At 39.0% G+C, this 22752-nt stretch overlaps 1 protein-coding gene across 3 annotated transcripts in view; it reads right to left on the reverse strand.

The window, feature by feature from the left end:
* MCTP1 (multiple C2 and transmembrane domain containing 1) overlaps positions 1 to 22752 on the reverse strand; it is a 512471-nt gene that overhangs the window by 370897 nt on the left and 118822 nt on the right. Inside the window, exon 1 of one of the 3 annotated variants that reach the window (XM_054512926.2) lies at positions 15075 to 15235. The exons of the other annotated variants lie outside the window; for them this stretch is intronic. The gene's annotated coding sequence lies outside the window, so the exon portion shown is untranslated. Of the gene's footprint in view, positions 1 to 15074; positions 15236 to 22752 lie in introns of those variants that run through there. 3 annotated transcript variants of the gene reach the window in all.

Below are 22752 nucleotides of genomic sequence, written 5' to 3' on the forward strand. Positions count from 1 at the left end.
ATCAGTAATAAAAAAACTCCCAACAAACAAACATCCAGGACCAGACGTCTTCAGAGGTAAATTCTACCAAACATTTAAAGAGGGGTTAATATCTATTCTTCTCAAACTATTCAAAAAAATAGAAGAGAAAGGAAAATTTCCAAACTCATTCTATGAGGCCAGCATTACCCTGGTTCCAAAACCAGATAAAGATACCACAAAAAAGAGAACTACAGGCCAATATCTCTGAAGAACATAGATGCAAAAATCCTCAATAAAATACTAGCAAACCAAAGCCAACAATACTTTAAAAATATCATTCACCACAATCAAGTGGGATTTATTCCCCATATGCAAGGATGGTTCAATATTCACAAATCAATCAATGTGATGCATTACATCAACCAGAGAGAGGATGAAAACCACATGATCATGTCAATACACGCAGAAAAAGCATTTGACAAAATACAACATCCATTCATGATACAAACCCTCAACAAAGTAGGGTTAGAGGGAACAGACCTCAACGTAATAAAGGCCATATATGAAAAGCCCACTGCTAACATCATACTTAATGGTCAAAAACTGAGAGCTTTTCCCCTAAGGTCAGAAATAAGACTAGGATGACCACTCTCACCACTTTTATTCAACATAGTACTGGAAGTTCTAGCCACAGCAATTAGACAAGAAAAAGAAATAAGAGGCATCCAAAATGGTAAGGAAGAAGTAAAACTTTCACTATTTGCAGATGATATGATACTATATATAGAAAACCCTAAGGACTCCACCAAAAATCTACTAGGATTGTCAAATGAATTCAATAAGTTTCACAGGATAAAAAATCAATATGCGGAAATCCATTGCATTTCTATATACTAATAATGAAGCTACAGAAAGGGAAATTAAGAAAATAATCTCATTTACAATTGCACAAAAAGAATGAAATACCTAGGAATGAATTTAACCAAGGAAGTGAAAGTCCCATACTCTGTAAACTGTAAACATTGATGAAAGAAATTGAAGATGACATACAAAAAAATGGAAAGATGTTCCATGCTCATGGATTGGAAGAATAAATATTATTAAAATGTCCATACTACTTAAAGCTATCTATAGATTTAATGCAATCCTTATCAAAATGCCAACTGCATTTTTCACAGAACTAGAACAAACAATCCTAAAATTTGTATGGAACCACAAAGGACTTTGAATAGCCAAAGCAATCTTGGGGGAAAAAAATAAAACCCAAAACCAGAGGTATCACAATACTGAATTTCAAAATATACTACAAAGCTGTAACAATCAAAAGAGTATGGTACTGGTACAAAAACAGACACACAGATCAATAGAACAGAATAGAGAGCCCACAAATAAACCCATAATTATATGATCAATTAATCTTCAACAAAGGAGGAAAATATATGCAATGGAAAAAAGACAGTCTTGGCACTGCCTGCACATTTATCTGAGTCTCTACTGTAACTCTTTTCATCACCCCACCTCATTCCGACCCTACCCCAGCAGAGAGCACGCCAACCTGAGCCCTCCCTTGGATTAGGTGTCCACCTACATGGGTACACCCCTCTGCGTGTCCCTGGAAGCTCAGCAAGGACCCCAGCCTGGCTTCTTTTGCCTTTCTGCCATGGTGTCCACCATCCAGACCCAGGCTTAGTAGGAGGATGGCCACAGGTAGGCACCATGCCACCTGGATGTACTACTTTCCTCTAGGTCTATCCAGGTTTTGGCCAGGCAGGGGTCCAGCATGGGTGTCTTCCTACAATGTCACCAGCACCACCAGGTCTGCCCGTGAGGTCAGACCCTCACTGCCAACACTGTGGGGCCAGGAAGCACTTGCCTTTGACAGATGGCGTTGGATTCCTTTAGGAATAGTGTGCTGCCCCCTCCTCCCTGCCATGGAATTCAGGAATTAAGCTCTTGGGAGGCTATCTAGAAGGGATTGTGCATTTATTAATCCAGTCAGGCATTTGGAGAATCCCTTTGCCAAAAAGCAATTGAGTACATAGTTCTATTAAAGCACTTGAAGACAACCCCTCAAAAAAAAAAAAAAATTATACAACTCAACACCCAAAAGAAGACAACCCCTCCAAAACAAAAAAAAAAATTATACAACTGAACACCCAAAACACAAATAATCCAATTAAAAAATGGGCAGAAGACATGAATAGGCATTTCTCCAAAGAAGACATACCAAGGGCCATATGCAAAGGTGCTCAACATCACTCATCATAAGGGAAATGGAAATCAAAACTACACTGAGATATCACCTCACACCTGTTGGAATGGCTAAAATCAACAACACAAGAAACAAATGTTGGCAAGGATGTGGAGAAAAAGGAACCCTCATTCACTGTTGGTGGGAGTGCAAACTGCTGCAGCCAATGTGGAAGACAGTAGAGAGGTTCCTCAAAAAATTAAAAGTAGAATTACCACATGATCCAGGAATGCCTGGGTGGCTTAGTCAGTTAAGCATCCGACTCTTGATTTCAGCTCAGGTCATAATCTCAAGGTTGTGAACTTGAGCCCCAGGTTGGGCTCCACACAGCAAGGAGTCTGCTGGGGAAGATCTCTCTCCCTCTCCCTCTGCCCCTCCTCCTGCTCATGCTCTCTCTCTCTCATAAACAAACAAACAAACAAACAAAATCTTAAAAAAAAAAAAGAATTGCCACATGATCCAGTAATTCCAGTACTAGGTATTTACCATAGATAGATAGATAGATAGATAGATAGATGATAGATAGATAGATAGATAGATAGATAGATAGATAGATAGATAGATAAATTACTCAGCCATAAAAAAGAATAAAATCTTGCCATTTGCAACAACATGAATGGATCTAGAGAGTATAATGCTATGTGAAATAAGTCAGTCAAAGACAAATACCATGTGATTTCACTCATATGTGGAATTTAAGAAACAAAAAAACCGAATAAAGAAAAAGAGACAAACCAAAAGACAGACTTAACTATTAACTATAGAAAACGAACTGATGGTTACCAGAGTGGAGGTAGGTGGGGCAATGGGTGAAACATGTGAAGGCAATTAAGAGTACACTTATCCCTATGAGCACTGAGTAATGTATAGAATTGTTGAATCACTATATTGTACCCCTGAAACTAATATAACACTGTATGTTAACTATACTGGAATTACAATTCAAAAATAACTAAAATCATTAAAATAAGCTTTCCTCTTTGAACTATTGGAGGAATAGAATGTAACATATAAAGAATTTGATTTTTCTAATTTACTGGTTTAGAAAAAAAAAAAACTAAACAAAATTTATGAGCTCAGACTAACTGTAGGCTTCAGCCAAAGTTTAGATATCAGTGAGGATCTATAATGTGTATTTCAGAAGAGAAAATACTTTTCTTTTAAGAGATGACATCTATCTTGGGATTTGCAAGAAAAACACTCACTTCTTTGCATGTGAAATGTTTGTCACCCCCTTTCACTAAAGACATCATCGAGCTTCTTTAAGAGAGGCAGAATTTACCATTCAGGACAAGACTGTACTTTTACTTTCCAAGAAAGCATTCGGATTGTAACAAGATCTCATCTGTTAGGATAAAGCCATGTAGCAACATACAAATAAAGGTATTCTGAGACATTCTTGGATATCTAGATGCATAGAGGAGGAAAGGTTTTTAATGGTCACATATACAAATTTAAGAGTTTGTGTGTATCTATCCTGTTTGTGTACCCAACCTGAGAGATGCCACAAAGGCCCTGGGCTTTATCCACCTAGCAGTTATTCATATGGTGCAGCCTAGGATCCCAGATAAATGAAGATTTATGATGAATTTTTACTTTTACTTTTGAGTTTTCACCCAACTGCCTCTAGCTGACTGGCATTCTCTGCTTCAGAAAGTTTTCAAATTTGAACCATGGGTGGGTGTGGTAGATAAAGATGAGGGAACTGACAGATTTGTGTGGGAAAGCACATACTATCTGTCAGACTTTTATAAAATGGAAAAAGGCACTTTATAAAATGGGAAAATCTGATTCAAAAATGTATGGATTAAACAAAGGATTAAACTCAAAAACGATGCTTTAAAACTTTCCTTTTACCTTAAAAACTATGCTCAGCTTCTGCTTCCCAGTCGCCTCCTGACCGTTTGCTGTGATCTTGTGACCAAGCATGTACGTGTGTAGCTGGCTGGGACATGTATGTACAACAGAAAGCCAGTTCCTATGTTACACGCTCTAGCTCTCTTACCAGGACACCTCTATAGGCTTTCAGAATCTATCCGAAGATTGACCACAGGAACCCAAAATAGCACTCCGAAGAGAATATGGTTCAATTTTCACTGAATACAGTTATGTACTTTCCATGGCCTTTCTGTCATTAATTGAGACTTGAAATACTTGCAGGATGGGGGGTTTTGCAGGAATGGGTAGTGGGAAGACTCAATAGTTTTGTCTTGGCCAATGTTAAGTTTCAGATCCCTATCAGAAATCAAAGTACAGATGCTGGGTAGGCTATTGACTCTGTTAAGTCTGGATCTCAGGGGAAAAGGCCAGCCTAGAGATGCTCATGTGAAAGTCAGCAGTGTAGAGATGGTATTTTATGCGATGAGGCTAAGGTGTGAGAAAAGAGGAGGGCTGAGGACCGAACTCTAGGGAACTACAACTTTTAAAGGGCTGATGGAGGATGAAGAGGCAGCAAATGCAACTCAGAGACAACAGCCAAGAAAGCAAGAAATTAAAATTCATTAATTAAAATAAACTTTAAAACTCTGCAGAGTTCAGAGGCCTAGAGATGAAGAGGTTCATGCAGGATACTATTAATCAGGTTAAGTGCCACTGATATGGGAAGTAGGGTATAGATAATAGTGTAAGTGTTCCGAGAAGAAATCCTGAACCAGACTGCTCAGGTTCAAATCCTGGTTCCACCATTTACCGAAAGTGAGACCTTTATCAAGTTATTTAACCTTCAAGTGCCCTCATTTGTAAAATGGGTGTTCTAATAGTACCTACCTTATACAGGTGGTTGTAAAAATTAAACAAGTTAGTATCTATTAAGCACTTATAATAGTACCTGACACATAGTAAACTTTATAGAGGTGTTTTATTATTATCACCACCATCATCAGCATTACCTTTGGCACTGGGAAGATGTTGACCTTGATAGAAGTCATTTTGTGGAGCAGTAAGAATGAAAACCTGCTTAAAATGGATCAAAAAGGGATGAGATGAAGAAAAGCATAAAACAAAACAAAAAATAAAACCACTTTAAGGTGTGAAGGGAATGGGAAAGTTCTTGGAGGATGACAAGGGCTGAAAGAGGGGCTTTTGCTTCTTTAATTATAAATGTGTGATATGAATGCATGTTTACATGCCAAATGGGAATTAGCCAGTAAAAAGGAAAAAAAATCCAGAAACAGGAGAGAAGAGAGATGACTGCAGGGACTGAGCATCTGAGCTGTGGATGGGAGCCAGGGCCCCGATGGCAGATGTGGCCTTAGATGGAGCAGGAATATGACTGCCATTCTATGAGGCTGCTGGCTAAGGTCAATAGATTTTGGTAGTGGAAGAAGAAGTATACCTTGCCCAACTCTGTTTATTTTCTCTGTAAGTATTTGGAGAAACAATCTAAGAGAAGTTGCCGAAGATTTGAGGAGAAAGAGCTAAGAGTGAAAACTTTGTATCAGAGGAGTTGACTTTATTTGAGAGGGAAAGAAGGATCACCTGGCAGTGCTGAGCATCTATTTCAAATCTGTAGTTACAAATCCATAGCCAGTCCAGTCTGTGTTATTCCAAAATATCCTTTCAAAAGCACTTCCAGTGCTTCATAAAAAGAAAATACATATTCCTCCTGTATTCTCCATGTATTCAACAGTTACATTTTAATATAATTTGTTAAAAATTTACTATTTAACTTATATATTGACTTAAGAATCTGATTATTTCTTTACTGCATAGAAATGTTTATTATTCAGTTAGAGCATTTATTTTCATCCTGGAATGTGAGATTTCCAAATATGATGACTTTTTGAAATAAATTAACACTAGAGGCATATCCAAACTAAGAATGTATGTCAAGCCAGCAGTGACTGAATGTCTGTTAGGCATTAGGTTCTGAAATGCAGTACTTCCTTGTTTAAATTCGAGAGATCCCAGAACTGCATTCTGATTTCCTTTCCCTTTAAAATGACCCTACAGTGTTTGCAATCCTTACTCATTCCATCGCTATCAATTACAATGCATACGCTGAAAGTATTTTCCTAGTGTTTATCAGAAAGCGAGAGCATAATCCCTATATTTGTAGAACTTACACACTGCATTATCTCCCACAAATATATGATTCTGCTATCCTGGATTTTGTGATGACTAAACCACTTAGTCAAACTATTTAATAAAAATCTAAAGAGTTGAGACCATAAAGATATTTATCCCAATTTTTTCCAACTCTGCTTTCACCTTTTGCATGTCTTTTTATTTTATTTTGTTAGAAGTTAAAAGTGCTTCCATATGTATATTAAAGATATCACTTCACCTAGAACAGGTTACAGTTAATTCATAAGATCTTTCTTTGAATATCCTTCAGGGGTCAGCAATCAAGAATCTGAATGCATTGGACTTTTATCCTTGGAAAGCAAATGTTTTAAAAGGTTAAGAAATTTTTAACACTAGAGGCACCTGGGTGGCTCAGTCAGTTAAGCATCTGCCTTCAGCTCAGGTCATCATCTCAGGGTCCTGGGATCGAGCCCCACATCAGGCTCCCTGCTCAGCGGGGTGTCTGCTTCTCCCTCCACCTCTCCCTCCCCCTGCTTCTGCTCTCTCTCTCAAATAAATAAATAAAATCTTTTTTTTTTAAAGAACTTTTTAACACTGAATTGCACATACATTAGACATTAGGATGTGTATGTTTTGTGTGGAAGGGAGGGGAGTAATGTCCATCAACTACTAAGAAATTATTCTATCGTGCAATTTTGGATTTTGTCCCTCCAAATCTAACTGCTTGCTTAATTGATATAGTTACCTTTTTAGGGTGTTCAAATGACTCAAGTATTGTCATGGGCTGAATTGTGTTCTCCCAAAATTCCTATGTTTAAGTCTTAACCTCCTATATGATGGTATTTGGAAATGGGGCCTTTAGGTAGGTAATTAGGATTAAATGAGGTAATAAGGGTTGGACCCTAATTCAAGGGTAGTGGTGTCCTTTTTAGCGGGGGAAGAGACACCAGAGAGCTCCCTGTCTTTGCATGCACAGAGGAAAGACCATGTGAAAACACAGCAAGGAGACTCTTCCTCAAGTCAGAAAGAGAGCTCCTCCTGGAAACCAAATGTGCTGGCATCTTCATCTTGGACTTCAGGCCTGCTGAACTGTGACAAAATAATTTTCAGTCATTATAGCTACCCAGCCTGTGGTATTTGGCTATGGCAGCCCAAGCAGACTAATACAAGTATATATGTGTTTACTTCCAGGTAGATCAACTGTCTGGTTGGAGTTCTTATAAAACAATTTTAAACATATAAATTGTTACATTGAAGACAGAGTAATAATATGATCAAAATCTAACTCTCTGCAATTAACTAATTAACCCCAGCTGCCACCTGAGTCTCAGTACCTTTGCCCTGATTCCCTGGAATTCCGTAGCTCTAGTTCTCTGCCTGGCTGTCTCTTCATCTTTTAGATATCAACTCAAAGTTGGCCAATTCAGCAAGGTTTTCTCTATCCATCTAAGTTTTCCTTACCACCATGCAATGACACAATGAAATCAGATTGTCCTGCTTTACTCCTCACACTCATTGTTTATTGTTTTTCTTAATAAAAAGTAAACCCCATGAGGACAGGTATATTGTGTTATTGACTGGCATATCCCCAGGATTTAAAATAGCAATTGGCACATAGTAGGTGCTCAATCAACTCAGTGAATGAATTAACAAATGAATAAAACAATATACATAAACTAAACTTGCCTTGAAATTATTAGGCCTGGAAAATCTGTATTCAATTCACTCATTCTGCATCGATCTATTCATGCATACCAAATGTCTAATTATCCAGAAATCTTCTTTATCTTCTATATCAACAAATCTTCTTCAACTACTCTCCAGATCTAAAAACTGTAAGTATCCTTCAATTCTTTATCTTTAAAGTCAAACTGAACATCCAAAACCCCAGGATAGAAATAACCCAGACTGGGCCTAGAGGCAGTAGACATGTATGATTTAAGTCCAAAGACTGAAGCATGATATTTGAGGAGAACCAGAGCCACCAGGTGCTTCTGGAACCTAAAATGGGAAGCAGAAAGTGGAGCAAGACAAAGCTGGAGATATGGACAGTGGGCAGATGGTTGGCACTCCTGTACACCTTGTTATGGAGGGCTTGGGCTTATCCCGGTGATAATAGGAAGGCACTGGAGGGCTAAAACAGGGAAATGACACAATCAGATATGCTTAGACATATCTTAGACAGTTCACTCTGGTGCCTATGCAAGGGTTGGTTTGAGGAGGGAAAGGCTGGCCCGGTAGGAAAAAGTGTGGTTAGCAGTGAGTACCCTGCACTTACCTAAAGCTCCATGACAATCACCCACAGCTAGTTATGATGATTCAAACCACAAGAGTGGATGAGTGCTTTGGAAAACATGGCTGGCAGTTCTTCAAACCATGGGTCAAATGGTTAAATGTAGAGTTACTGTATGACCCAGCAATCCTGCTCCTAGAAATTTCACCCAAGGGGAAGGGAAAACACATATCCATACAAGAACTGGTACATGAATGTTTAGAGCAGCATTATTCATAATAGCCATGTAGTGGAAACTCACATGTCCATCAACAAGTAAATGGATAAAATGTGGTATACCCATAGAATGGAATATCATTTAGCAAAGGAAGTGAAGAACTAACACGTTACACCATGGATGAATCTTGAAAGCATTATGCTAAGTGAAACAAGTGAGTCATGAAGGACTACATATTTCATAATTCCATTTATATGAAATATCCAGAGTAGGCAAATCTGCAGAGGCAGAAAGTGGATTAGCAGTTGTCTATGCCAGGGGGTGGCAGGTGATGTTTGGGAAGGGGAGAAGTAGGAAGGATGGAGAGCCCAGAGGTGATGATTAAGGGGCACAGGATTTCTTTTTGGGTTAATTAAAATGTTCTGAAATTGATCATGTAACAGATGCACAATTCTGTGATTACATTTAAAGGTACTGAATTGTATCCTTTAAATGCATGAATTGTACGGTATAGGACGTGTATCTCAATAAAGCTGTTTAAAAAGAAACAGTAAGAGCTCCTACAACAACAAAAACATTGTTAGGTGGCCCTACAGTGGCCACCTGGAAAACACGATCAGAAGTCAAGAGTGAAAAATGTCTAAAAAAAAATGATGGCTCATGTTTATTCTATTGGGATTACAAAATTATATCCATACTTACGAAGCACTATAAAGAAAAAAAAAGTGTCCACTTTCTTCCAAAGATCAAAGAAATCCTCCTTACTAGTTTAGGAACATCTGAGAAGAGAGAGAGAGTACTGGACAGAAAGGACCAGTTATTGGGCTTGTATTTTTCAGCTCACAACTTGCAAGTTTCACAGTTCTCATCTAGTGCATGAGATTCCTGTTAACTCAATAAACTCACTAACTGCAGTGTGTTCTCCTAGATGGCTCATCACAATTTTCTTCACTTAACCTCTATCAGGAACAGTTACCTAATCTACAAAATAAAAGGCACAGCATACTGGGATCTCCAATCTTTTTGTGGGGAAGTGTGTTTTCCCCTCAGACACTTTGAGGTAACTGATCTGGGATGGGCCATAAGCAAAGCATAGGTGGCCTGTTTCCACCGGGAAGAGACTTTTTGGCTAGGTACCAGGAAATAGAATTTAAGGGTACAAATTATTCATTCAATAAATTATTAGGGCTCAGTTGGTTAAGCGTCCAACTCTTGATTTCAGCTCAGATCATGATCTCGGGGTCCTGGGATCAAGCTCTACACTCAGTGGGGAGTCCGCTTGAGATTCTCCCTCTCCCTCTGCCCCTCCCCCCGGTCCACACTCTCTCTCTCTCTCAAATAACTATATAAATCTTTTTTAAAAATTAAAAGATAAATTATTATCTTTAAATTTGAGGAAAATTCTGGGTTTGTTTGTTGTTCTTGTTGTTACAGTTTTAACTGTAATTAATTCCAATGTTCACTCTATATTCCACCCACTCTGGCAAACTACTGGTGTCAATTATTTCCCTTTCCCCTGCTGAAATGCTCTCGTGCTCCCCGGGGATAACAGAGGAACAAATAGAGTTGCTTTTCCAAATCTTGATGTTGTCAGAGTTGCCTCTAAAAATGAGGAAGGAAACCCTGCCCTTCTCATACCACTTCTGCTTAACTCTCAAATCTAAGACACTGCAATCAGGAGGAGAAGAGGGAAAGGCCAAGGCCCAGCATGTGAGAGACAGGGTTATTAACAAGGCAGACTGAGCTCCAGAAAATGGGATTTAGGGAATGGGTTTGATTCAAGAGATCTATTTCTATTCATGTGACTCAGTTTTGATGCTGAAGGCTTTTCCCTCAGTCACTGGATCAAAAAACTTTGAGAACTGCTAGTATAACCCCAGAATTTGACTAATTAGTGGCCAAGGTTGTGATCATGAAATGGAATATAAGGCAAGTCCCTCAAGCAGGGTCAGGCTTTTTAATGATAAAGATAAATTTAAAAAGTAATCTCATTATTTATTATGATTTAGGTCTCATTTACAATTTTATAATTGTCGGTACATTGGTCTAGGTACATTCCCAATCTCCTTACTCTGCTCTACTTTTTCTTTTTTATCATAGTAATTATCATTTCTAACATATTATACAATTTATTTAATTTCTTTTACTTTTGATTATCTATCTATACTACCCTAAAATGTAAATTCCTCTAGAGCAAGGATTTCTGCCTTTTTTATTCACTGATGTATCAGTGAATAAAACTGTGTATCACTGATGTATCAGTGAATAAAACTAGAATAAAACTGGTCTCATAGTATATATTCAATAAAGAATAGATGGTGCACCTGGGTGGCTCAGTCAGTTGAATGTCTAACTCTTGGTTTCAGCTCAGGTCATGGTCTCAGGGTTGTGAAATTGAGCCCCATGTCGGGCTCTGTGCTGAGCGGGGAGTCTGCTTGAGATTATCTCTCTTCCTTTCCCTCTGCCCCTCCCCCCACTCATGCTTTCTCTTTCTCTCTCTCTCTCAAATAAATAAATCTTTAAAAAAAAAAAGAATGGTTGAATGAATGAATGAATAAATATATATGAGTTTCATTAAATAAAGTTAATTTTGTAAACATGCATCCCAGAATTCATAATTTTATGTATAAGCATACAGTCTCTTGAAATATCCTACAGGGCTCTATCCTCTTTCCAGCTATGCCATTATTCAAAAAACATTTAGAGGGGCGCCTGGGTGGCTCAGTTGGTTAAGCGACTGCCTTCGGCTCAGGTCATGATCCTGGAGTCCCAGGATCGAGTCCCGCATCGGGCTCCCTGCTTGGCGGGGAGTCTGCTTCTCCCTCTGACCCTCTTCCCTCTCGTGCTCTCTCTCTCTGTCAAATAATAAATAAAATCTTTATAAAAAAAAAAAACAAAAAAAACATTTAGAATTTCTTAAGCTGTGGTTTATGAGCCACACAAGAGATTAGTATTGTTACCTTAAAATTATATTTTATTTTTCAATATAATTATGCTTTTTCAGTGTAATCATCTATCTTCTTTATTAAACCCTATTCTAAATGACTTCGTTTTTTTTCTCCAAGTAAAATTCTACCTGAAAAGATGAAGATTTGTGACAAATCCATAGAGAATTAACAACAACAACATCTCTCACGGCACAATCAGCAGAATTGAAGAAAGAGAACCCCAGGAACACCCTATCATGCTATTAATGTCAGCAGAGACTGCATAAAACATTTTGGGCAGGACACATAACTCTTGCTCCTAAGAGACATTTGGATGATCACATTTGACAACGTGTTTGTTCTTTTATATCTATGTGTTTTGTCATCTCTTGCTGATTTAATTGAATTTTTAAATTAAGTACTCTGAGCGGGTAGGACATTAAGTACAACAAGCAGCAAAGCCATGAAAAATTAGCAAAGTGACACTTCTTTACAAGATATTTCATGGGGCTACCTTTTGTAAACAATTTTTCCCCAATACAAATAGTATGATGCGCTTAATGGAGAAACCTTAAAAGATACACACACAAAAACAGAATAGCGTTTTGATGGAACTTCTCTGTGTCCAGGAAATAAGTGTGAGGAAGGCCTGATGACCATGGACTCAGGCCTCATCTCAGACCGCATTCCCGCTCTCTGCTTCCCAGGCACATTGCCCTTCTTCCCGACTGCTCTGTACTCCTGCTGTCTCAGCACCTTTGCAAAAGGCTCTCTCTTCTGCCAGGTGTGCTCTCCCCCATCGTCCCTTCCTTCATCTGGTGGGACCCCTTGAGCAAGCAGATCCCAGCTCTAACACTGCTTCCACGACGGAGCCTTCTGTCACTCCCAGGTCGGTTAGGTCCCTTGTGTTTTGGCTTTGAAGCACTGTCACAGTGGGTGGTTATATACTGGGTGACTTGGATTCACACCTGTCTCCACAGTTACCTAAGTAACAGGAGGGAGGGGCAGGCCGTTCAGCTCACCATAGTCCCGCCAGGGCTCCCTGCTGAGCCCCGCCGGAGCAGGTGCTCCATAAATACATTCCTTCATTCTGCAACACTCCTTAAGTGCTGAATGCCTGCCAGAAATCAGGGGAGCTGCTGGGAAAAGAGGACATAAACATATCTGCATTCTGATCAAGGTCTGACTTATATGAAAATCATCACACTTAATTACTCTAAGGAAGTCATGCGCTGATTTAAGATCTGATCATGTATTCTAAACTTCTTACAAGAGACAACATAAGAAATGTCCATTAGAGGGACGCCTGGGTGGCTCAGTCGGTTAAGCATCTGCCTTTGGCTCAGGTCATGATCCCGGGGTTCTGGGATCGAGTCCTGCGGTCCTGGGATCGAGTCCCGCAGAGGGCTCCCTGCTCCGCGGGGAGCCTGCTTCCCCCTCTGCCTCTGCCTCTCTCTCTCTCTATCTCTCATGAATAAATGGATAAAATCTTAAAAAAAAAAAAAAGAAATGTCCATTAGAATAATATTTTTGTAACTTCTGCAAAATAGAAGTAAAAAAAATTCCACTGTCTCCATCTAAGGTCCATGTACTAAATTTCTCCTATGGGGAAAAAACAAAAATTTGTTCTTCAGTGAATTTGTGTGCTTCCTACTTGAATAAGAACCGTATAAACTGAAAATGTTTTACATTTTCTAGGCTATCCATGGGGTCAGGCTGAAGTTAAGCTTCTGATAATAATTAGTACCTTCTTGGTATTTATTTTTTATCTGTTTCTTTTTCTACCCAATTCATTTTTGTTCTATTCTTGTTTTTAATTACCTGTGTCTGCAAGTTTTAGTACAGCAAAATGCTTCAATTCTGTTCTGTAAATAGGTGAGATTATAAATAGTAAGTAAATATTTTTTAGATAATTAAGTTTTCCAACGTCAAGTGTTTTAATTATTTTAGTATATGCTTTTTGAAACTATGTTTTTCATATCTTGAGTTATTAAATATTATTCCACTAAAAGCACTTAAAGATTTAATCTAGTTTCAACTCTGATGTCTATCTATACTCTCATGGCATAAGTGAGACTACGTCTAAGAGTGGCAAGCAGTTTTTAAATATGGTTGTGAAACAAGCCCTTCCAACTTTGTAATTTAAAGCAACAATTGCCTTACTAGCTCAAAACTTAGTGGGTTGGCAATTTGGACTGCATTCAGCTAGGCAGTTATTTGGGAGGACTCATTCAAGCCGCTGCAATTACACAGCATTTCAGCTGCGACTAGATAGTCCAAGATGGTCTCACTCACATACATTGGTGAGGGCTGTTAGCTGGGCCACAGATCTCCAGCAGACTAGCCAGGGTTTCTTCACACAGCAGATGGATTCCAAAAGCAGCAAGAAAAAGACAACCCCGAGTGCCTTTCAAGGCCCTGCTAGCAACACCTTGCTAATACCATAGTCATCAAAGCAAATCACATGGTCAAGCTCAAAGTTGGAGTGGCGCATTGATAAAGGGAGGTGTGATTAATTGGAAGCTATCACTGTAACAATTTACTACAGAATAAAATGAATTAAAATAACCTTTCTTCTCAGTTTTCAAAATACCATTGCTGCTATTCTTTGACTAAATAGCAAGCATTCTCCAAGACAGCAATTGTCATTTATTATAACCTCTATGTTACATTGTTTGTCTGGGATCTTAATTCACTTTTGCCTGTGGCAAAGACAATATCCTTTTTTCTCCCCCCAAGTTAGAAAAAAGGTTAGACTCAGACACTGAGGGATCTGAAAATCAATATTTCATTAGATCAAGCATAGTTCCAATACCAATGTGGAGAAATGAAATGAAGAGAAAATTATGTTTGCAGAACAAATATGAACGGTTTCTATTACTATGAAAAAAGGTAGTCAATAATAATATATATTCTCAACTTTTCAGTCAGGGGTCATAAATACCAAAAGATCACAAAGAAAGAAAGAAAAATATATATTAAATTGGTAAGCTGAGAATATTAATGACAATTATGACTTAATGTTTATAATTTGAGTTCAAAAAATCCTGTGAAATGAGTAAGTTCAAGCCAAATGAAATATCATTGGTTTCAGTGAACGTTATAGTATTCTGGTTCAATAAACCAAGAAAAAATTATAGCCTGTTTCAAACCAGTTTATTAAACATTTGCTGTTTCAGAAAATAAACATATTAAGCATCAAGGCTTAAGCATCCACTTGGAATTTGCAATTAGAGTGGATTTCAGGGTGACTGGAGCAGGTTTCAAAAATCTGTCCCTAACCTATTTTATTGTCCCAAAACACTGGATTCTTTCACATGTATAGGTATTGATAAGCCTGATTTCTATGCCTTGACATCCCTTCCCTCTCTTTTCAATCTCATCAATTCTTTTCTTCCTGACGACCCAGAGAAATGTCACCTCCTGGGTGAATGCCCCCAAGCAGAGATAAATGCTCACCCACTTCCGTGTGCTCCCACAGTGCTGTAGGTTCTCTGTCCTCCCAGATGGTTCTTGCTACCCACTGGGCTGCTTTCCTGGGTGGATGGCTCTGTCCACTCAGGAAGAGCCCAGCTTAGACACCTCAGATTCATGACAAGGTGTCAGCTAGTTGCTCAGTCGAAGATGGGAGGATGAACTGGGAGGAAGGAGGTGAGGGAAGATGGAAAATGGGAAGTTGACAAGAGGGAAAGGGTGGGGAGGAAGGAAGTTAGGGAAAAAGAAGATCAAGAAGGGGGTTGGTGGGGAAAGAAGAAAGTCTAGGAAGAAGGAAGTTAGGGAGAAGGAGAAGTGAAGAACAGAAGCAGCATCAGCTCACAGAGAGCTTACAATGTACCCAGCTCTTAGTTTTTACATACATTAGTTTTGTAAAGGTTTATAATAATCTTGTAAGGTAAATATTATTATTATCCCTATATAATGGATAAAGAAACTGAGATATTGAGTACCAGAATCTGATGGTTAGGAAAAGGCAGGGCAAGAGAATTTATAAAGGTCTAGAACCCTGAAGCCAGAGAAATCGCCACTAAGTCTTCTGCCTCACATTGATCTGCCCTTGAATCAACAGGGTAACTCCAGACTCGTGCCTGGACCCGTCTCCTGATCAATTCCATCAAGCCCACATGGAGAGAGATTACATTTTGCAAAGATTGCTCGTGAAGTACATTCCATCTATTCTCAAAATAGCCTAGATTTTAAACCTCAGTGAACAAAAACTTTCTAAGCCAGATGTTTGATACTCATTCTCAGTTTGCAGCAGAAATGTTTCCTGAATTCCTTCAGCACGATGCCCCCCACTTACCTTCAGAGGTGTTGTAAGCAACAGCTTTATGAAGTCTAGTGCTGTATTTGTCACCGGCTTGTTGGTCACGACCTTGCTCCCAGCTAGGGAAGGCAGGCATCACTGCACAGGGGATGTATAACATGATGAAAAAGAGAGGTCCTGCAGTTGTCCGGCCCTACCTCAACTGTTAGGAACTATGTGGCATGTAAAGTTTATTGGATTCTCAAAGCCTTGGTAGTCCTTAGCTCACAGAGTTGTCGTGAAGATTATATGAGAAAATGCTTGTAAACACTTAGGACGCCTAGCACATAGAAAGTGCTCAATGAATGTCCTCACCAAACAGTATCCCCCAATTCAAAAGTAACATGCAATTACTTTAAGATGTGTATTCTAGGGAAGGCTTTGCCTCTTCTGAAGAGACGACGCACTTTTCTTTTCATGGACACGGAGCTTCTCTTTTAGCTTTGGTCGCTACTAAGTCCAGAGCTGAAATTTCACCTCAAGCTTGGCAGCTCTGTGGAATTCTGTTGCTTGCTGACCCCTCATTGAACTTCGCTTTCCTCCATCTATGTTTCACTTCATCCACTGTTTGTTCCTATTGATACACACATTATTGTAAGCTGCTTCAAATGTTTGTGGGGTAAAACAGAAATAATAAGTAATTTTGTTTGTTTGTATGTATGGTCAACCACCGGGAAAGACTGTTCCCCTAAAGTTGGTAACGTGTTGGTCCCCCCACAAGAAGACTAAATGTGATGATCTGTATGCAATACGGTCTTAGAAAATGTTCACTGAATTAATACATGAATACTGAATTATAGGGACTATGGTAATGAAAGTTCTATCGAAAACATTAAAACTCCAGTTCTAGATAATACTAATGCAGGTTTAAATATTTTCAAATTTCTTCGAATTTATTTTTTAATGAGAAGCATTTTCCCCATTTTTTAGACACTTTTCACAATAATTTCAATTAGTATCCCATCCTCATTGTCCCAGGAGAAGATCTGTGCTATGTCTGCTAGTGAGCTCACCATGGTTGAATGACGCGGGCACAGACTTTTCTGTTATACCCTCATGATAGTGGTGATGTTCTGGGGGCTGCATAGGAATGGAGAAAGGATCGAAGCCAGCTGTATTACTTTTAGATAAGGTCCAGGGAGTTTCTATGATACAAGGATTGTAGCAGCAGAGCTGAACAAGAAAATGGTTTCTCAGTCCCCATCCACTAGCTTCTCACTAGATTCATCTGTAACTTTCTAGAAGAGCAGGAATATTATGACAGAACACTAGATTAGTTACATAGACAAAGAAAAGACCATCAGTTCTTCCAGTTCAAGTTTCCTTTCTAAAATGCCTCATTTTACAAACAAACCATTTAAATAGAAATGCCATGGAACTGGTACATTGGTCTGGCAGGGCCTCTGAAAAGTTTAGGAAAAGGTCTGCTAACAGAATGAACAGTCAGGGGTGCCTCGGTGGCTCAGTCGTTAAGCGTCTGCCTTCAGCTCAGGTCATGATCCCAGGGTCCTGGGATCGAGCCCCGCATCAGGCTCCCCACTCGGCAGGAGGCCTGCTTCTCCCTCTCCACTCCCCCTGCTTGTGTTCCCTCTCTCGCTGTATCTCTCTCTGTCAAATAAATAAAAATCTTAAAAAAAAAAAAAAAGAATGAACAGTCAGTCAGCTTTCTTACCTCTTGGCTCACAAAATAACTATCACCTCTTCATGGAGACCTTCTCTGACAATCCATCAAGCCGCTGTCCTCATGCTGCCCTCAACCCCACCAGCCGTTCCCTATCATTATCACTCTTCTGAGTCCTCATCACAACGCATAATTATCTTCTCTATTTCTCACTTGAGTTTTTAACCAGCACTGCCTCTAGAGTGTGAAATTTAGAACTTGCCTATTATCTGGATGACAGTTTTTGACTAGCATCTGTAACATATCTGGACAAAGTAATGTAGAGTACATTATACGATATATACAACATAATAGAGTATATTTTGTCTAGTATCTTGTAATGACAATTCTACTGTCAGTTATTTTCAACTAGACCCTTTTCTGGAGTGTTGAATTTGACAGAGTTTTCATTTATATCTTCTCGTGTGTGTGTGTGTGTGTGTGTGTATTTAAGAATGTTTACAGTGTGATCTTAAGATTACAGTTTTAAAAATTTCACACTTGATAGTAGGAAGGGAAAAATGAAGGGGGGGAAATCGGAAGGGGAGATGAACCATGAGAGACTATGGACCCTGAGAAACAAACTGAGGGTTCTAGAGGGGAGGGGGATGGGGGGATGGGTTAGCCTGGTGATGGGTATTAAAGAGGGCACCATTGAATGGAGCACTGGGTGTTACACGCAAACAATGAATCATGGAACACTACATCAAAAACTAATGATATAAGATATGGTGATTAACATAAAATAAAATTTAAAAAATAAGCACTTGTTCAAAACCTTTAGAATTCTTTCTTTCAATATCCATATTATTTGAGTATCAATTAAGAAATATAACTGTGATTTAATACATTCACCAAAAAAGGTAGCTCTTCATGTCAAAGCCCAAAATATAAATGCCGAGAATAGAAGAATGAACTCATGTGTGCTAATAGCCAGAAACGTGCTGCTCAAAACAAAGAAAACAGAACCACACTATATTATTCTTAAAGTCTTGGTAACCTCAGAACCTTTGGAGAATATACCCAAAATGAAGAAATGCGGTTAGAGATTTAGAGATATTTGCATGGTGTTCTTTCTGGCAAATGCAAATTTCTTAAGGAAAAAAGAAGATCTAGAAATTGCAGCATGTCCAATGACAACGAGTGCTGGTGAGAGCGTGATTTGCCTGTTGCAGGACCCATGCCTCTTGCCCTGGGGACAGGAGAGCTTCTTTTTACATTTTTCTCTTTTTTCCCCAAACTAGTTTAAGTCAAAGGAATTTTAAAAGAACTCTCAAAATGAACCTTATTAAGATATAAAAAAGTTAAAGATACTTTGAGCCCGATACCAGATAAGAGGAATTCTTGCTACTCACAGATCAGTTTCTTAACCAACTGAGCCACCCAGGTGCCCCCACAGATCAGTTTCTTGACAAAACATTCCTATTTGTAGCTCCTTATCCAGGGGCACAGGCCAAAAACTAAACAGCTACCGATCCACAGAAGCTGTCTCCATCGGGGCAACGTTAAGTGCTTATCAGCCACACTCCCCACTAACTGAGATCTCCTCAGAAGTGAAATTATCATTAACTTTTGTGTTATTATCTAGCACCTAAGCTGACACATAGTAGGGCTTAATAAATCATTATGCTGCATATCTGAAAGTAATATAATGTAAAAAAGTAGTTGAATAATAAATGTATAAGGGAATATTAATCAACTTTCACATCTAGAAACTTGGCTTAAAAAACAGATAATCTGGAGAAGAATAGGCACATATTTTAAAATGACCAAATTGAATGTTTGGAGGGACTTTTGGCCCAGACTCCTCTTCAACGCAGTCCCCTCAGCAAGAGCTATATCACCTTCTACTTAGGCCTGGCCTTCTGCTGTCTTCCAGCCCTTCTGCTCCCACATGCACCGATGATTTGAGATGGCAGAAAACTGTCTCATGTCTACAAAGGACAGAGAGGCTTCTGCCTTCAGGAGGATAATCACACATTCCTTAAAAAAAATTGATATTTGCCAAAACTGTGTTTTGGCTAAGCCGTCCCATTGATTCCAGTCCTGTTTTTTGAAAGCACTAGCTATATTCAAGTCCTTGTCCGCAATCTGGCCCTGGCCAGGTGATATGGAAGGTACTCTAGGCCAATAAGTAACAGGAAAAAATACGTGAACACAAATGGTTCATTTATTATTTCTCTATACTCCAAAAGAAACCTTAAGAGGACAAAAGGAATCTTTCGTCAAACAGGAAATTATTCTATGTACAAACTTCTAAAGCAAACTAGTATATTGAGGATTTGAAATCTTCACAAAGTAAAAACTTTTTTTGGAGTGGGGAAATCTGAAAAACAGTTGCCACAATATACCTCTGGACTATGATTTTGCTTTAAGAACAATTTAATGAGAATGTGCTAGAAAAAACTATGGATACCTCCCATGACTTGCAATTTCAGAATGGAGGTGTTTTCCCACAGAGGAAGCACGAGACAAAGCACAAGATAACCTAGGTTATCTAAGCTTATTAAGGAAGTCGCTCGCTGCCCTTCATACTGAGGCAGAGCTGTTTACCCTTGCAATTTCTCTTTCCTAAAAACCTTAGAGATGGGACTGTACCAAGTTGAAACTTTTTTTTCACAGAGACTTAGGCCTGCTAACTAAAACCTGACAATTTGACATTTTAATAAAATCTCATTAGTTTGGTTCCTACAAATTTGGAATCTATTATTGGAAAGCTAACCTTTGTTTTCATGATGGACATTTGAAAGGATCTGACCAAGCAAATAAAAAGTATAAGAGGACTGTAATGGATATTTGCTGGTTATTCAAAAGAACAAGTCTTTTTTTTTTTCCCCCAATACTTTTGAAACATACTAATTGCCTACATTACTTTATGGATTAAATCAAAGATACCTGTTTTACTTGATAACACCTCCCACAGTCTAGCACTTATTCACATGGTTGGGGGACCCTTGGATCCTGGGTCAATTTAGATCATAGCTAATAGTGTGCAAGGACTGAGTTTGGCCTTTTTTTTTTTTTTTAAAGAGCAGAGGCCCATACATCTGGCTGGTGTTTTGCTCCTTTTTGCCATCTGATACCAAATTGTCAAGAGAGTTTCTTCACCTCCCAGGATCTGGCAATCATTGCTTCTGCTCATCCTCATTGTCCTCCTGATTCCGCCTCCCCTCCCCTCTTTCCTCCTTTCTTTCAGTTTTTTTTTGGGGGGGGGAGAGTTCCGGGGGACAGATACCAGTGCTGGTTTTCATATTAGAATTTAACTTTTACCTTCATTTAAATCAATATTTTGATTAGACCAGATCAGACATACTTATTTGAGGCAGTAAGATGCCAGCTAAAAGGTTTTTCTTTAAAAAAATTATTGGTGAAGACTTTAAGAAAAACTACCTGAGGGGCGCCTGGGTGGCTCAGTTGGTTAAGCGACTGCCTTCGGCTCAGGTCATGATCCCGGAGTCCCTGGATCGAGTCCCGCATCGGGCTCCCTGCTCGGCAGGGAGTCTGCTTCTCCCTCTGACCCTCCCCCCTCTCATGTGTTCTCTCTCATTCTCTCTCTCTCAAATAAATAAATAAATCTTTAAAAAAAAAAAAAAAAAAAGAAAAACTACCTGAGTAAACACAGTAAGATGTTATGTATTTGCTAGTCTCCATTTTCAACACTAATAGATAACCACAGTTGTTTATTGCACACTTAAAAAAATGTTTTTGTACAAGAGCTACTGTGACTAAAGGAACTAAAATTTCATTTATTTTATTTTAAAGATTTTATTTATTTATATATCGGAGAGAGAGGAAGAACACAAGCAGGGGGAACAGCAGGCAGAGGGAGAAGCAGGCTCCCCACTGAGCAGGGAGCCCGATGTGGGACTCGATCCCAGGACTCTGGGATCGTGACCTGAGCTGAAGGCAGACGTTTATTTTTTTTAATTTTTTTTATTTTTTTAAAGATTTTATTTATTTGATAGAGAGAGACACAGCAAGAGAGGGAACACAAGCAGGGGGAGTGGGAGAGGGAGAAGCAGGCTTCCCACTGAGCAGGGAGCCCGATGCGGGGCTCGATCCCAGGACTCTGGGATCATGACCTGAGCTGAAGGCAGACGCTTAACCGACTGCGCCACCCAGGCGCCCCGAAGGCAGACATTTAACCGACTGAGCCACCCAGGTGTCCCAAACTTCATTTAAGTATACTCAAAATTTCTTTCTTCATCATTGACTCAGAATGATTTGTCATTAGAATTATCCTCATCTTTTTTTTTTTTTTTAATTATCATTAGGTAACTGTCCAAAATCTCTAAGACAGATCTCATGTACAGAGTTAACTCTGGTTATTAGGGGTTTTCATAACACAGACTTTAGCTTGGTCACTGTCTCCAGAAAGGCACCACATGGTTCTCCTAATTGCCAAGTCTCCAGTTAACAAGAATCGAGGTTTATCATGTGTCCCTATTGTTACTACTAATCTGAACTCCCTGCCAAGAAATAAAGCTAACAGGAAAAATGATAACTTTTTAAAATAGAACTTGTGCTTATAATTAGGAATCAAACATAAGATTTCTACACAAGGAACAACTCCTCAGCATGCTTGGAAATTTCATTCCACATTAGACCCTATGTCACATTTCCTTGCAGACATATGTAATCAAAGCCTTTAGTTCCTGGAAAACTGAAAATTGTCATTGTTTTTCCATTATTACAGTCACTATGGGTAAAGAAACAAAATAAATATAAGCAGGGACTGTGGGCCAAGGACACCAGTCACTAAAAGTTATAAATTTAACTTCCATTTAAGGAAAAAATAACAAAGGACTGTTTCCTTTTTTTTTTTTTTTTTAAGATTTTATTTATTTATTTGACAGAGAGAGACACAGCGAGAGAGGAAACACAAGCAGGGAGAGTGGGAGAGGGAGAAGCAGGCGCCCCACGGAGCAAGGAGCCCGATGTGGGGCTCGATCCCAGGACCCTGGGATCATGACCTGAGCCAAAGGCAGACGCTTAATGACTGAGCCACCCAGGCGCCCCTCCATTTTTTTTATATATTATTTAAATTCAAGTGAGTTCACATGTAGTGTATTACTAGGTTCAGGGTAGAGTTTAGTGATTTATCAGTTACATATAACACCCAGTGCTCATTATACCAAGTGCTCTCCTTAATGCCCATCACCCAATTACCCCAT

This window comes from Mirounga angustirostris, unplaced genomic scaffold (genome assembly GCF_029215605.1).
Source record: "Mirounga angustirostris isolate CCGP_5_RB_7025 unplaced genomic scaffold, mMirAng1.0.hap1 SCAF_7, whole genome shotgun sequence".
NCBI lineage: Eukaryota > Metazoa > Chordata > Mammalia > Carnivora > Phocidae > Mirounga > Mirounga angustirostris.